Here is a 16,737-nt window from a genome sequence, read left to right as displayed (position 1 = left end):
GGCCGTCGCACCCCCTACCTATTGATGATATGTTATCTTACGTTATTCTAAGCATGTTTTTCAATCATTTTCAATAGGTTTTAGCAGCAAAAAAGATGAGTATTAGAACGATTGGCTATGATTTCGGGACTTTTGTAATGTTTTCTATATTTGAGTCTGCAAATTCTAGTTTTCCTAAAACATAGCTATTTTAGGGGGGTTTTGAAGTAATTCACAGAGAAATCATGCAAAACGGAAAATCAAGAACATCTGAAGAATCGTCAAGACTTTGGGAAGACCATCAATGAAGATTCAAGAGGACTCATGAGACTTTTAATTAGGGAGGAATTCTATTCCCAAGTTCCGAGGTAAGTTATTTGAAGACGAAGACCTAAAACGATGGAAAATCAGAGAAACTGGGCCCATAAATGCATAACTATGTGCCTTGGGCACATGCCATACGCCTTGTGCATGGCAAACCACAGCCACGCGCCTTGGGCACTATGCATGCGCCTTAGGCATCTAGAAATTTACACTAGATGCGCCTTGGTAATGGGATAAAACTGCAAGTGCACGGTTCACCGAAGTAGTAACAAAGAGTATCGTTCTGACAGGGAGTTATGAATTCAATTAACTTTCAACAATGATTAGAAAAGAGTTTTGAATTATAAAGTTTGGATTTTTAATTAGAAGAAAATAATAAAAATAAAAGCGCATTGGGGTTATTGGTCCATCAAGGTGACAAACCCTTCACAAACCAAACCCTTAAACCTAGAACCTTATGTTAGACCTAATTTCTAAAGACAAGTTTCTCTTTAGCCTATCACTTCTCCTTTTGGTCTCAGTGAGTGTACTCCTCTAGGAACCACGCCTATTTTCATGGGTGATTGCTATTAGAATCCTTGAAGTTCGAAACTTTATATGTCTCAAGGTTTGCTAGACTATTTTCATGTTTTGCAATCCTTGTCTATATTCACTTGTTCCAATATTAAAACTTCATCTTTCGATCCTTCGCTTAATATTTGTGATGAATCAATAACAACTATTAAACTTCATCTTTTGATCCTTCGATTAATATTTGTTATTGATTATAAGAACGGTGAAATAGATTAGAAATTAGGGTTACATAAAATTAAGGTTTAAAGCTTGGTTTGATTAGGATTATGTCATTAGACTTATCCAACGATACCAAGACAAGAAGAGTCTACTCACTAACGTTCATTGTAGACATAGAAGAGAAGAAGAAGAAGAAGAAGAAGAAGAAGAAGAAGAAGAAGAAGAAGAAGAAGAACGTAAAAGTAAATAACAATAAAATAAAGGTGAACATATATTCCAAGAACAAAAGATGAATTGTTGTGATAGCAAGATACTCTATTTAAAGTCTTATATCGACTTAAAACCTTAGCAACTAATCACTAGAATGTTCCACAAGAAACCACGGGCATTTAGGTCAAAATAGGTAGCTTGTTTCCGAAGCAAAAGCAGCAAAAGAGCACCCTGAAGCTTGGCATGGCCGTGCTGCTGGTGGCACGGGCCGTGGCTCCTTGGATTTAGCAAAACCTTGTGTTAATAGAATTTTAGGCTCATGAGGTGGTGAAACAATTGGCATATCATTTTCTCCTATGGCTTTCTTACCTTGAGGCTCATCAATCCCTATCCCTCCCTCATTGTTCTTAACTTTGACAACAGAGTCCTCTAATTGTTTATCATCCCTAAGAGTAATAGCACTTATATGGCCTTTGGGGTTGGTTTCAGTTTGTCCTGGAAAGATTCTGGGGGTTTGAGTGGAAGTAGCTACTTGTTGGGCTACTTGAGAGATTTGAGTCTCTAGCATTTTTTGGTGAGTAGAAATGGAGTCCACTTTAGTTGTAAGCTTGACAATAGAGTCATTCAAAAATCCAATTTGATTTTTAAGTTCTTGAAATTGCTTGGATTGATCCATAACATATTTTTCTAGTAAAATTTCCAAGCTGGATTTTTGATGGACTCCTTGGTTGTTTGCATAACCGGGTGGTGCTGTTTGTTGTCCAAAGGGATTTTGAGGAGTTTTGTTATAAAAATTTTGATTTGACCTCACCCCTTGATTATATTTATCATAGTTCAATTGCTCGAGACTTTCAACAGCACTACCTAGTTGGCATTCAACGCCAGTATGGCCAAGTATTCCACAAAATTCACATGGTGGTGAAACAGGAGCAGGTGTGACAACACTTACGCTTAATTTATCAAATTTTTTTAAAAGTGTGTCCACCTTAGCAGATAGATGATCAAGGGTAGAAACTTTATACATACCTGCCTCTTTTTTAGAGGGTGGAGGAGTAACAGCAGTGATGGCTCTCTCACTTGTCCATTGGTAGTGGTTTTGGGTCATGTCCTCAATCAAAGCATATGCTCATGTGTATGTTTTATTCATCAAAGTTTCACCTGCAGCTACATCAACATTCATTTTTGTGCTAAACAAAAGACCATTATAAAAAGTGTGGATAATAAGCCACTTCTCTAATCCATGATGGGGGCAAAGCCTAAGCATTTCTTTAAAACGCTCCCATGCATCGTAGAGAGATTATCCATCTCTTTGAGTAAATTGTGTGATTTGATTCCTCAATTGAGCAGTTTTACTATGGGGAAAGAATCGGGAAAGGAATGCCTTCCTCATTTGGTCCCATGAAGTGATAGAACCAATTTGCAATGAATGAAACCAAGCATTAGCTCCACCCCTCAAAGAGAAAGGAAAGAGGTGCAGCCTTACGGCCTCTTGGTTTGCCTTCAAAGTTCCACTGAGTCTTAAAAAATTTGAAACATGAAGATTCGGATCCTCACTGGGTGATCCGAAAAATTGATTTTGCTGCACTAAGTAAATAAGTGCAGGCTTTATTTCAAAATTATTACCCTCAACCGTTGGGTACGCAATAATAGCATGTGGCTCTTCCGTAGAAGGGGTTGCATACTCTTTAAGAGTGTGTTCCTCAGCCATATCGTTATTATTTAATGCTTCCCAAGAAGTTAAAGGTAAAAGAAATAGAGAAAGAAAGAAAGAAAAAAAAAATAGAAAAAAAAAGAATTTTTTTTCCAGTCTAATCGTTAAAAAAAATTAATCAAATTGCAATAACTCCCCGGCAACGGCGCCAAAAACTTGATGGGATAAAACTGCAAGTGCACGGTTTGCCAAAGTAGTAACAAAGAGTATCGTTCCGACAGGGAGTTATGAATTCAATTAACTTTCAACAATGATTAGAAAAGAGTTTTGAATTATAAAGTTTGGATTTTTAATTAGAAGAAAATAATAAAAATAAAAGCGCATTGGGGTTATTGGTCCATCAAGGTGACAAACCCTTCACAAACCAAACCCTTAAACCTAGAACCTTATGTTAGACCTAATTTCTAAAGACAAGTTTCTCTTTAGCCTATCACTTCTCCTTTTGGTCTCAGTGAGTGTACTCCTCTAGGAACCACGCCTATTTTCATGGGTGATTGCTATTAGAATCCTTGAAGTTCGAAACTTTATATGTCTCAAGGTTTGCTAGACTATTTTCATGTTTTGCAATCCTTGTCTATATTCACTTGTTCCAATATTAAAACTTCATCTTTCGATCCTTCGCTTAATATTTGTGATGAATCAATAACAACTATTAAACTTCATCTTTTGATCCTTCGATTAATATTTGTTATTGATTATAAGAACGGTGAAATAGATTAGAAATTAGGGTTACATAAAATTAAGGTTTAAAGCTTGGTTTGATTAGGATTATGTCATTAGACTTATCCAACGATCCCAAGACAAGAAGAGTCTAATCACTAACGTTCATTGTAGACATAGAAGAGAAGAAGAAGAAGAAGAAGAAGAACGTAAAAGTAAATAACAATAAAATAAAGGTGAACATATATTCCAAGAACAAAAGATAAATTGTTGTGATAGCAAGCTACTCTATTTAAAGTCTTATATCGACTTAAAACCTAAGCAACTAATCACTAGAATGTTCCACAAGAAACCACGGGCATTTAGGTCAAAATAGGTAGCTTGTTTCCGAAGCAAAAGCAGCAAAAGAGCACCCTGAAGCTTGGCATGGCCGTGCTGCTGGTGGCACGGGCCGTGCCTCCTTGGATTTAGCAAAACCTTGTGTTAATAGAATTTTAGGCTCATGAGGTGGTGAAACAATTGGCATATCATTTTCTCCTATGGCTTTCTTACCTTGAGGCTCATCAATCCCTATCCCTCCCTCATTGTTCTTAACTTTGACAACAGAGTCCTCTAATTGTTTATCATCCCTAAGAGTAATAGCACTTATATGGCCTTTGGGGTTGGTTTCAGTTTGTCCTGGAAAGATTCTGGGGGTTTGAGTGGAAGTAGCTACTTGTTGGGCTACTTGAGAGATTTGAGTCTCTAGCATTTTTTGGTGAGTAGAAATGGAGTCCACTTTAGTTGTAAGCTTGACAATATAGTCATTCAAAAATCCAATTTGATTTTTAAGTTCTTGAAATTGCTTGGATTGATCCATAACATATTTTTCTAGTAAAATTTCCAAGCTGGATTTTTGATGGACTCCTTGGTTGTTTGCATAACCGGGTGGTGCTGTTTGTTGTCCAAAGGGATTTTGAGGAGTTTTGTTATAAAAATTTTGATTTGACCTCACCCCTTGATTATATTTATCATAGTTCAATTGCTCGAGACTTTCAACAGCACTACCTAGTTGGCATTCAACGCCGGTATGGCCAAGTATTCCACAAAATTCACATGGTGGTGAAACAGGAGCAGGTGTGACAACACTTACGCTTAATTTATCAAATTTTTTTAAAAGTGTGTCCACCTTAGCAGATAGATGATCAAGGGTAGAAACTTTGTACATACCTGCCTCTTTTTTAGAGGGTGGAGGAGTAACAGCAGTGATGGCTCTCTCACTTGTCCATTGGTAGTGGTTTTGGGTCATGTCCTCAATCAAAGCATATGCTCATGTGTATGTTTTATTCATCAAAGTTTCACCTGCAGCTACATCAACATTCATTTTTGTGGTAAACAAAAGACCATTATAAAAAGTGTGGATAATAAGCCACTTCTCTAAACCATGATGGGGGCAAAGCCTAAGCATTTCTTTAAAATGCTCCCATGCATCGTAGAGAGATTATCCATCTCTTTGAGTAAATTGTGTGATTTGATTCCTCAATTGAGCAGTTTTACTATGGGGAAAGAATCGGGAAAGGAATGCCTTCCTCATTTGGTCCCATGAAGTGATAGAACCAATTTGCAATGAATGAAACCAAGCATTAGCTCCACCCCTCAAAGAGAAAGGAAAGAGGTGCAGCCTTACGGCCTCTTGGTTTGCCTTCAAAGTTCCACTGAGTCTTAAAAAATTTGAAACATGAAGATTCGGATCCTCACTGGGTGATCCGAAAAATTGATTTTGCTGCACTAAGTAAATAAGTGCAGGCTTTATTTCAAAATTATTACCCTCAACCGTTGGGTACGCAATAATAGCATGTGGCTCTTCCGTAGAAGGGGTTGCATACTCTTTAAGAGTGTGTTCCTCAGCCATATCGTTATTATTTAATGCTTCCCAAGAAGTTAAAGGTAAAAGAAATAGAGAAAGAAAGAAAGAAAAAAAAATAGAAAAAAAAAGAATTTTTTTTCCAGTCTAATCGTTAAAAAAAATTAATCAAATTGCAATAACTCCCCGGCAACGGCGCCAAAAACTTGATGGGATAAAACTGCAAGTGCACGGTTTGCCAAAGTAGTAACAAAGAGTATCGTTCCGACAGGGAGTTATGAATTCAATTAACTTTCAACAATGATTAGAAAAGAGTTTTGAATTATAAAGTTTGGATTTTTAATTAGAAGAAAATAATAAAAATAAAAGCGCATTGGGGTTATTGGTCCATCAAGGTGACAAACCCTTCACAAACCAAACCCTTAAACCTAGAACCTTATGTTAGACCTAATTTCTAAAGACAAGTTTCTCTTTAGCCTATCACTTCTCCTTTTGGTCTCAGTGAGTGTACTCCTCTAGGAACCACGCCTATTTTCATGGGTGATTGCTATTAGAATCCTTGAAGTTCGAAACTTTATATGTCTCAAGGTTTGCTAGACTATTTTCATGTTTTGCAATCCTTGTCTATATTCACTTGTTCCAATATTAAAACTTCATCTTTCGATCCTTCGCTTAATATTTGTGATGAATCAATAACAACTATTAAACTTCATCTTTTGATCCTTCGATTAATATTTGTTATTGATTATAAGAACGGTGAAATAGATTAGAAATTAGGGTTACATAAAATTAAGGTTTAAAGCTTGGTTTGATTAAGATTATGTCATTAGACTTATCCAACGATCCCAAGACAAGAAGAGTCTACTCACTAACGTTCATTGTAGACATAGAAGAGAAGAAGAAGAAGAAGAAGAAGAAGAAGAAGAAGAAGAAGAAGAAGAAGAACGTAAAAGTAAATAACAATAAAATAAAGGTGAACATATATTCCAAGAACAAAAGATAAATTGTTGTGATAGCAAGCTACTCTATTTAAAGTCTTATATCGACTTAAAACCTAAGCAACTAATCACTAGAATGTTCCACAAGAAACCACGGGCATTTAGGTCAAAATAGGTAGCTTGTTTCCGAAGCAAAAGCAGCAAAAGAGCACCCTGAAGCTTGGCATGGCCGTGCTGCTGGTGGCACGGGCCGTGCCTCCTTGGATTTAGCAAAACCTTGTGTTAATAGAATTTTAGGCTCATGAGGTGGTGAAACAATTGGCATATCATTTTCTCCTATGGCTTTCTTACCTTGAGGCTCATCAATCCCTATCCCTCCCTCATTGTTCTTAACTTTGACAACAGAGTCCTCTAATTGTTTATCATCCCTAAGAGTAATAGCACTTATATGGCCTTTGGGGTTGGTTTCAGTTTGTCCTGGAAAGATTCTGGGGGTTTGAGTGGAAGTAGCTACTTGTTGGGCTACTTGAGAGATTTGAGTCTCTAGCATTTTTTGGTGAGTAGAAATGGAGTCCACTTTAGTTGTAAGCTTGACAATAGAGTCATTCAAAAATCCAATTTGATTTTTAAGTTCTTGAAATTGCTTGGATTGATCCATAACATATTTTTCTAGTAAAATTTCCAAGCTGGATTTTTGATGGACTCCTTGGTTGTTTGCATAACCGGGTGGTGTTGTTTGTTGTCCAAAGGGATTTTGAGGAGTTTTGTTATAAAAATTTTGATTTGACCTCACCCCTTGATTATATTTATCATAGTTCAATTGCTCGAGACTTTCAACAGCACTACCTAGTTGGCATTCAACGCCAGTATGGCCAAGTATTCCACAAAATTCACATGGTGGTGAAACAGGAGCAGGTGTGACAACACTTACGCTTAATTTATCAAATTTTTTTAAAAGTGTGTCCACCTTAGCAGATAGATGATCAAGGGTAGAAACTTTGTACATACCTGCCTCTTTTTTAGAGGGTGGAGGAGTAACAGCAGTGATGGCTCTCTCACTTGTCCATTGGTTGTGGTTTTGGGTCATGTCCTCAATCAAAGCATATGCTCATGTGTATGTTTTATTCATCAAAGTTTCACCTGCAGCTACATCAACATTCATTTTTGTGTTAAACAAAAGACCATTATAAAAAGTGTGGATAATAAGCCACTTCTCTAAACCATGATGGGGGCAAAGCCTAAGCATTTCTTTAAAACGCTCCCATGCATCGTAGAGAGATTATCCATCTCTTTGAGTAAATTGTGTGATTTGATTCCTCAATTGAGCAGTTTTACTATGGGGAAAGAATCGGGAAAGGAATGCCTTCCTCATTTGGTCCCATGAAGTGATAGAACCAATTTGCAATGAATGAAACCAAGCATTAGCTCCACCCCTCAAAGAGAAAGGAAAGAGGTGCAGCCTTACGGCCTCTTGGTTTGCCTTCAAAGTTCCACTGAGTCTTAAAAAATTTGAAACATGAAGATTCGGATCCTCACTAGGTGATCCGAAAAATTGATTTTGCTGCACTAAGTAAATAAGTGCAGGCTTTATTTCAAAATTATTACCCTCAACCGTTGGGTACGCAATAATAGCATGTGGCTCTTCCGTAGAAGGGGTTGCATACTCTTTAAGAGTGTGTTCCTCAGCCATATCGTTATTATTTAATGCTTCCCAAGAAGTTAAAGGTAAAAGAAATAGAGAAAGAAAGAAAGAAAAAAAAATAGAAAAAAAAAGAATTTTTTTTCCAGTCTAATCGTTAAAAAAAATTAATCAAATTGCAATAACTCCCCGGCAACGGCGCCAAAAACTTGATGGGATAAAACTGCAAGTGCACGGTTTGCCAAAGTAGTAACAAAGAGTATCGTTCCGACAGGGAGTTATGAATTCAATTAACTTTCAACAATGATTAGAAAAGAGTTTTGAATTATAAAGTTTGGATTTTTAATTAGAAGAAAATAATAAAAATAAAAGCGCATTGGGGTTATTGGTCCATCAAGGTGACAAACCCTTCACAAACCAAACCCTTAAACCTAGAACCTTATGTTAGACCTAATTTCTAAAGACAAGTTTCTCTTTAGCCTATCACTTCTCCTTTTGGTCTCAGTGAGTGTACTCCTCTAGGAACCACGCCTATTTTCATGGGTGATTGCTATTAGAATCCTTGAAGTTCGAAACTTTATATGTCTCAAGGTTTGCTAGACTATTTTCATGTTTTGCAATCCTTGTCTATATTCACTTGTTCCAATATTAAAACTTCATCTTTCGATCCTTCGCTTAATATTTGTGATGAATCAATAACAACTATTAAACTTCATCTTTTGATCCTTCGATTAATATTTGTTATTGATTATAAGAACGGTGAAATAGATTAGAAATTAGGGTTACATAAAATTAAGGTTTAAAGCTTGGTTTGATTAAGATTATGTCATTAGACTTATCCAACGATCCCAAGACAAGAAGAGTCTACTCACTAACGTTCATTGTAGACATAGAAGAGAAGAAGAAGAAGAAGAAGAAGAAGAAGAAGAAGAAGAAGAAGAAGAAGAAGAAGAAGAAGAAGAACGTAAAAGTAAATAACAATAAAATAAAGGTGAACATATATTCCAAGAACAAAAGATAAATTGTTGTGATAGCAAGTTACTCTATTTAAAGTCTTATATCGACTTAAAACCTAAGCAACTAATCACTAGAATGTTCCACAAGAAACCACGGGCATTTAGGTCAAAATAGGTAGCTTGTTTCCGAAGCAAAAGCAGCAAAAGAGCACCCTGAAGCTTGGCATGGCCGTGCTGCTGGTGGCACGGGCCGTGCCTCCTTGGATTTAGCAAAACCTTGTGTTAATAGAATTTTAGGCTCATGAGGTGGTGAAACAATTGGCATATCATTTTCTCCTATGGCTTTCTTACCTTGAGGCTCATCAATCCCTATCCCTCCCTCATTGTTCTTAACTTTGACAACAGAGTCCTCTAATTGTTTATCATCCCTAAGAGTAATAGCACTTATATGGCCTTTGGGGTTGGTTTCAGTTTGTCCTGGAAAGATTCTGGGGGTTTGAGTGGAAGTAGCTACTTGTTGGGCTACTTGAGAGATTTGAGTCTCTAGCATTTTTTGGTGAGTAGAAATGGAGTCCACTTTAGTTGTAAGCTTGACAATAGAGTCATTCAAAAATCCAATTTGATTTTTAAGTTCTTGAAATTGCTTGGATTGATCCATAACATATTTTTCTAGTAAAATTTCCAAGCTGGATTTTTGATGGACTCCTTGGTTGTTTGCATAACCGGGTGGTGTTGTTTGTTGTCCAAAGGGATTTTGAGGAGTTTTGTTATAAAAATTTTGATTTGACCTCACCCCTTGATTATATTTATCATAGTTCAATTGCTCGAGACTTTCAACAGCACTACCTAGTTGGCATTCAACGCCAGTATGGCCAAGTATTCCACAAAATTCACATGGTGGTGAAACAGGAGCAGGTGTGACAACACTTACGCTTAATTTATCAAATTTTTTTAAAAGTGTGTCCACCTTAGCAGATAGATGATCAAGGGTAGAAACTTTGTACATACCTGCCTCTTTTTTAGAGGGTGGAGGAGTAACAGCAGTGATGGCTCTCTCACTTGTCCATTGGTTGTGGTTTTGGGTCATGTCCTCAATCAAAGCATATGCTCATGTGTATGTTTTATTCATCAAAGTTTCACCTGCAGCTACATCAACATTCATTTTTGTGTTAAACAAAAGACCATTATAAAAAGTGTGGATAATAAGCCACTTCTCTAAACCATGATGGGGGCAAAGCCTAAGCATTTCTTTAAAACGCTCCCATGCATCGTAGAGAGATTATCCATCTCTTTGAGTAAATTGTGTGATTTGATTCCTCAATTGAGCAGTTTTACTATGGGGAAAGAATCGGGAAAGGAATGCCTTCCTCATTTGGTCCCATGAAGTGATAGAACCAATTTGCAATGAATGAAACCAAGCATTAGCTCCACCCCTCAAAGAGAAAGGAAAGAGGTGCAGCCTTACGGCCTCTTGGTTTGCCTTCAAAGTTCCACTGAGTCTTAAAAAATTTGAAACATGAAGATTCGGATCCTCACTAGGTGATCCGAAAAATTGATTTTGCTGCACTAAGTAAATAAGTGCAGGCTTTATTTCAAAATTATTACCCTCAACCGTTGGGTACGCAATAATAGCATGTGGCTCTTCCGTAGAAGGGGTTGCATACTCTTTAAGAGTGTGTTCCTCAGCCATATCGTTATTATGTAATGCTTCCCAAGAAGTTAAAGGTAAAAGAAATAGAGAAAGAAAGAAAGAAAAAAAAATAGAAAAAAAAAGAATTTTTTTTCCAGTCTAATCGTTAAAAAAAATTAATCAAATTGCAATAACTCCCCGGCAACGGCGCCAAAAACTTGATGGGATAAAACTGCAAGTGCACGGTTTGCCAAAGTAGTAACAAAGAGTATCGTTCCGACAGGGAGTTATGAATTCAATTAACTTTCAACAATGATTAGAAAAGAGTTTTGAATTATAAAGTTTGGATTTTTAATTAGAAGAAAATAATAAAAATAAAAGCGCATTGGGGTTATTGGTCCATCAAGGTGACAAACCCTTCACAAACCAAACCCTTAAACCTAGAACCTTATGTTAGACCTAATTTCTAAAGACAAGTTTCTCTTTAGCCTATCACTTCTCCTTTTGGTCTCAGTGAGTGTACTCCTCTAGGAACCACGCCTATTTTCATGGGTGATTGCTATTAGAATCCTTGAAGTTCGAAACTTTATATGTCTCAAGGTTTGCTAGACTATTTTCATGTTTTGCAATCCTTGTCTATATTCACTTGTTCCAATATTAAAACTTCATCTTTAGATCCTTCGCTTAATATTTGTGATGAATCAATAACAACTATTAAACTTCATCTTTTGATCCTTCGATTAATATTTGTTATTGATTATAAGAACGGTGAAATAGATTAGAAATTAGGGTTACATAAAATTAAGGTTTAAAGCTTGGTTTGATTAGGATTATGTCATTAGACTTATCCAACGATCCCAAGACAAGAAGAGTCTACTCACTAACGTTCATTGTAGACATAGAAGAGAAGAAGAAGAAGAAGAAGAAGAAGAAGAAGAAGAAGAAGAAGAAGAAGAAGAAGAAGAAGAAGAAGAAGAAGAAGAAGAAGAAGAAGAAGAAGAAGAAGAAGAAGAACGTAAAAGTAAATAACAATAAAATAAAGGTGAACATATATTCCAAGAACAAAAGATAAATTGCTGTGATAGCAAGCTACTCTATTTAAAGTCTTATATCAACTTAAAACCTAAGCAACTAATCACTAGAATGTTCCACAAGAAACCACGGGCATTTAGGTCAAAATAGGTAGCTTGTTTCCGAAGCAAAAGCAGCAAAAGAGCACCCTGAAGCTTGGCATGGCCGTGCTGCTGGTGGCACGGGCCGTGCCTCCTTGGATTTAGCAAAACCTTGTGTTAATAGAATTTTAGGCTCATGAGGTGGTGAAACAATTGGCATATCATTTTCTCCTATGGCTTTCTTACCTTGAGGCTCATCAATCCCTATCCCTCCCTCATTGTTCTTAACTTTGACAACAGAGTCCTCTAATTGTTTATCATCCCTAAGAGTAATAGCACTTATATGGCCTTTGGGGTTGGTTTCAGTTTGTCCTGGAAAGATTCTGGGTATTTGAGTGGAAGTAGCTACTTGTTGGGCTACTTGAGAGATTTGAGTCTCTAGCATTTTTTGGTGAGTAGAAATGGAGTCCACTTTAGTTGTAAGCTTGACAATATAGTCATTCAAAAATCCAATTTGATTTTTAAGTTCTTGAAATTGCTTGGATTGATCCATAACATATTTTTCTAGTAAAATTTCCAAGCTGGATTTTTGATGGACTCCTTGGTTGTTTGCATAACCGGGTGGTGCTGTTTGTTGTCCAAAGGGATTTTGAGGAGTTTTGTTATAAAAATTTTGATTTGACCTCACCCCTTGATTATATTTATCATAGTTCAATTGCTCGAGACTTTCAACAGCACTACCTAGTTGGCATTCAACGCCAGTATGGCCAAGTATTCCACAAAATTCACATGGTGGTGAAACAGGAGCAGGTGTGACAACACTTACGCTTAATTTATCAAATTTTTTTAAAAGTGTGTCCACCTTAGCAGATAGATGATCAAGGGTAGAAACTTTGTACATACCTGCCTCTTTTTTAGAGGGTGGAGGAGTAACAGCAGTGATGGCTCTCTCACTTGTCCATTGGTAGTGGTTTTGGGTCATGTCCTCAATCAAAGCATATGCTCATGTGTATGTTTTATTCATCAAAGTTTCACCTGCAGCTACATCAACATTCATTTTTGTGGTAAACAAAAGACCATTATAAAAAGTGTGGATAATAAGCCACTTCTCTAAACCATGAAGGGGGCAAAGCCTAAGCATTTCTTTGAAACGCTCCCATGCATCGTAGAGAGATTATCCATCTCTTTGAGTAAATTGTGTGATTTGATTCCTCAATTGAGCAGTTTTACTATGGGGAAAGAATCGGGAAAGGAATGCCTTCCTCATTTGGTCCCATGAAGTGATAGAACCAATTTGCAATGAATGAAACCAAGCATTAGCTCCACCCCTCAAAGAGAAAGGAAAGAGGTGCAGCCTTACGGCCTCTTGGTTTGCCTTCAAAGTTCCACTGAGTCTTAAAAAATTTGAAACATGAAGATTCAGATCCTCACTGGGTGATCCGAAAAATTGATTTTGCTGCACTAAGTAAATAAGTGCAGGCTTTATTTCAAAATTATTACCCTCAACCGTTGGGTACGCAATAATTGCATGTGGCTCTTCCGTAGAAGGGGTTGCATACTCTTTAAGAGTGTGTTCCTCAGCCATATCGTTATTATTTAATGCTTCCCAAGAAGTTAAAGGTAAAAGAAATAGAGAAAGAAAGAAAGAAAAAAAAATAGAAAAAAAAAGAATTTTTTTTCCAGTCTAATCGTTAAAAAAAATTAATCAAGTTGCAATAACTCCCCGGCAACGGCGCCAAAAACTTGATGGGATAAAACTGCAAGTGCACGGTTTGCCAAAGTAGTAACTAAGAGTATCGTTCCGACAGGGAGTTATGAATTCAATTAACTTTCAACAATGATTAGAAAAGAGTTTTGAATTATAAAGTTTGGATTTTTAATTAGAAGAAAATAATAAAAATAAAAGCGCATTGGGGTTATTGGTCCATCAAGGTGACAAACCCTTCACAAACCAAACCCTTAAACCTAGAACCTTATGTTAGACCTAATTTCTAAAGACAAGTTTCTCTTTAGCCTATCACTTCTCCTTTTGGTCTCAGTGAGTGTACTCCTCTAGGAACCACGCCTATTTTCATGGGTGATTGCTATTAGAATCCTTGAAGTTCGAAACTTTATATGTCTCAAGGTTTGCTAGACTATTTTCATGTTTTGCAATCCTTGTCTATATTCACTTGTTCCAATATTAAAACTTCATCTTTAGATCCTTCGCTTAATATTTGTGATGAATCAATAACAACTATTAAACTTCATCTTTTGATCCTTCGATTAATATTTGTTATTGATTATAAGAACGGTGAAATAGATTAGAAATTAGGGTTACATAAAATTAAGGTTTAAAGCTTGGTTTGATTAGGATTATGTCATTAGACTTATCCAACGATCCCAAGACAAGAAGAGTCTACTCACTAACGTTCATTGTAGACATAGAAGAGAAGAAGAAGAAGAAGAAGAAGAAGAAGAAGAACGTAAAAGTAAATAACAATAAAATAAAGGTGAACATATATTCCAAGAACAAAAGAGGAATTGTTGTGATAGCAAGATACTCTATTTAAAGTCTTATATCGACTTAAAACCTTAGCAACTAATCACTAGAATGTTCCACAAGAAACCACGGGCATTTAGGTCAAAATAGGTAGCTTGTTTCCGAAGCAAAAGCAGCAAAAGAGCACCCTGAAGCTTGGCATGGCCGTGCTGCTGGTGGCACGGGCCGTGCCTCCTTGGATTTAGCAAAACCTTGTGTTAATAGAATTTTAGGCTCATGAGGTGGTGAAACAATTGGCATATCATTTTCTCCTATGGCTTTCTTACCTTGAGGCTCATCAATCCCTATCCCTCGCTCATTGTTCTTAACTTTGACAACAGAGTCCTCTAATTGTTTATCATCCCTAAGAGTAATAGCAGTTATATGGCCTTTGGGGTTGGTTTCAGTTTGTCCTGGAAAGATTCTGGGGGTTTGAGTGGAAGTAGCTACTTGTTGGGCTACTTGAGAGATTTGAGTCTCTAGCATTTTTTGGTGAGTAGAAATGGAGTCCACTTTAGTTGTAAGCTTGACAATAGAGTCATTCAAAAATCCAATTTGATTTTTAAGTTCTTGAAATTGCTTGGATTGATCCATAACATATTTTTCTAGTAAAATTTCCAAGCTGGATTTTTGATGGACTCCTTGGTTGTTTGCATAACCGGGTGGTGCTGTTTGTTGTCCAAAGGGATTTTGAGGAGTTTTGTTATAAAAATTTTGATTTGACCTCACCCCTTGATTATATTTATCATAGTTCAATTGCTCGAGACTTTCAACAGCACTACCTAGTTGGCATTCAACGCCAGTATGGCCAAGTATTCCACAAAATTCACATGGTGGTGAAACAGGAGCAGGTGTGACAACACTTACACTTAATTTATCAAATTTTTTTAAAAGTGTGTCCACCTTAGCAGATAGATGATCAAGGGTAGAAACTTTGTACATACCTGCCTCTTTTTTAGAGGGTGGAGGAGTAACAGCAGTGATGGCTCTCTCACTTGTCCATTGGTAGTGGTTTTGGGTCATGTCCTCAATCAAAGCATATGCTCATGTGTATGTTTTATGCATCAAAGTTTCACCTGCAGCTACATCAACATTCATTTTTGTGGTAAACAAAAGACCATTATAAAAAGTGTGGATAATAAGCCACTTCTCTAAACCATGATGGGGGCAAAGCCTAAGCATTTCTTTGAAACGCTCCCATGCATCGTAGAGAGATTATCTATCTCTTTGAGTAAATTGTGTGATTTGATTCCTCAATTGAGCAGTTTTACTATGGGGAAAGAATCGGGAAAGGAATGCCTTCCTCATTTGGTCCCATGAAGTGATAGAACCAATTTGCAATGAATGAAACCAAGCATTAGCTCCACCCCTCAAAGAGAAAGGAAAGAGGTGCAGCCTTACGGCCTCTTGGTTTGCCTTCAAAGTTCCACTGAGTCTTAAAAAATTTGAAACATGAAGATTCGGATCCTCACTGGGTGATCCGAAAAATTGATTTTGCTGCACTAAGTAAATAAGTGCAGGCTTTATTTCAAAATTATTACCCTCAACCGTTGGGTACGCAATAATAGCATGTGGCTCTTCCGTAGAAGGGGTTGCATACTCTTTAAGAGTGTGTTCCTCAGCCATATCGTTATTATTTAATGCTTCCCAAGAAGTTAAAGGTAAAAGAAATAGAGAAAGAAAGAAAGAAAAAAAAATAGAAAAAAAAGAATTTTTTTTCCAGTCTAATCGTTAAAAAAAATTAATCAAATTGCAATAACTCCCCGGCAACGGCGCCAAAAACTTTATGGGATAAAACTGCAAGTGCACGGTTTGCCAAAGTAGTAATAAAGAGTATCGTTCCGACAGGGAGTTATGAATTCAATTAACTTTCAACAATGATTAGAAAAGAGTTTTGAATTATAAAGTTTGGATTTTTAATTAGAAGAAAATAATAAAAATAAAAGCGCATTGGGGTTATTGGTCCGTCAAGGTGACAAACCCTTCACAAACCAAACCCTTAAACCTAGAACCTTATGTTAGACCTAATTTCTAAAGACAAGTTTCTCTTTAGCCTATCACTTCTCCTTTTGGTCTCAGTGAGTGTACTCCTCTAGGAACCACGCCTATTTTCATGGGTGATTGCTATTAGAATCCTTGAAGTTCGAAACTTTATATGTCTCAAGGTTTGCTAGACTATTTTCATGTTTTGCAATCCTTGTCTATATTCACTTGTTCCAATATTAAAACTTCATCTTTCGATCCTTCGCTTAATATTTGTGATGAATCAATAACAACTATTAAACTTCATCTTTTGATCCTTCGATTAATATTTGTTATTGATTATAAGAACGGTGAAATAGATTAGAAATTAGGGTTACATAAAATTAAGGTTTAAAGCTTGGTTTGATTAGGATTATGTCATTAGACTTATCCAACGATCCCAAGACAAGAAGAGTCTACTCACTAACGTTCATTGTAGACATAGAAGAGAAGAAGAAGA

The 16,737-nt window shown here is 36.6% G+C and overlaps 6 non-coding genes across 6 annotated transcripts; all 6 read left to right on the top strand.

Moving 5' to 3' along the window:
- The first annotated feature begins 2,480 nt into the window (after positions 1–2,480).
- On the top strand, positions 2,481–2,586 carry LOC146921959 (small nucleolar RNA R71). The gene has a single exon (XR_015012985.1). It is a non-coding gene; the product is annotated as a small nucleolar RNA R71 (small nucleolar RNA).
- A 2,448-nt stretch (positions 2,587–5,034) lies between these two features.
- On the top strand, positions 5,035–5,141 carry LOC146921958 (small nucleolar RNA R71). Its single transcript, XR_015013007.1, has one exon. It is a non-coding gene; the product is annotated as a small nucleolar RNA R71 (small nucleolar RNA).
- A 2,473-nt stretch (positions 5,142–7,614) lies between these two features.
- Positions 7,615–7,721, top strand: LOC146921957 (small nucleolar RNA R71). Its single transcript, XR_015012987.1, has one exon. It is a non-coding gene; the product is annotated as a small nucleolar RNA R71 (small nucleolar RNA).
- A 2,488-nt stretch (positions 7,722–10,209) lies between these two features.
- On the top strand, positions 10,210–10,316 carry LOC146921956 (small nucleolar RNA R71). Its single transcript, XR_015012986.1, has one exon. It is a non-coding gene; the product is annotated as a small nucleolar RNA R71 (small nucleolar RNA).
- Positions 10,317–12,846: 2,530 nt separating this feature from the next.
- Positions 12,847–12,953, top strand: LOC146921955 (small nucleolar RNA R71). Its single transcript, XR_015012999.1, has one exon. It is a non-coding gene; the product is annotated as a small nucleolar RNA R71 (small nucleolar RNA).
- Positions 12,954–15,408: 2,455 nt separating this feature from the next.
- LOC146921954 (small nucleolar RNA R71) lies at positions 15,409–15,515 on the top strand. The gene has a single exon (XR_015012993.1). It is a non-coding gene; the product is annotated as a small nucleolar RNA R71 (small nucleolar RNA).
- Positions 15,516–16,737: the final 1,222 nt, after the last annotated feature.

The sequence above is a fragment of the Medicago sativa genome, chromosome 5, assembly GCF_051527215.1.
Source record: "Medicago sativa cultivar Bolivia chromosome 5, Bolivia_mono, whole genome shotgun sequence".
In the NCBI taxonomy this organism is placed as follows: domain Eukaryota; kingdom Viridiplantae; phylum Streptophyta; class Magnoliopsida; order Fabales; family Fabaceae; genus Medicago; species Medicago sativa.
Note: the sequence above shows the minus strand (reverse complement) of the source record. Positions and strands in the feature narration are given on the sequence as shown.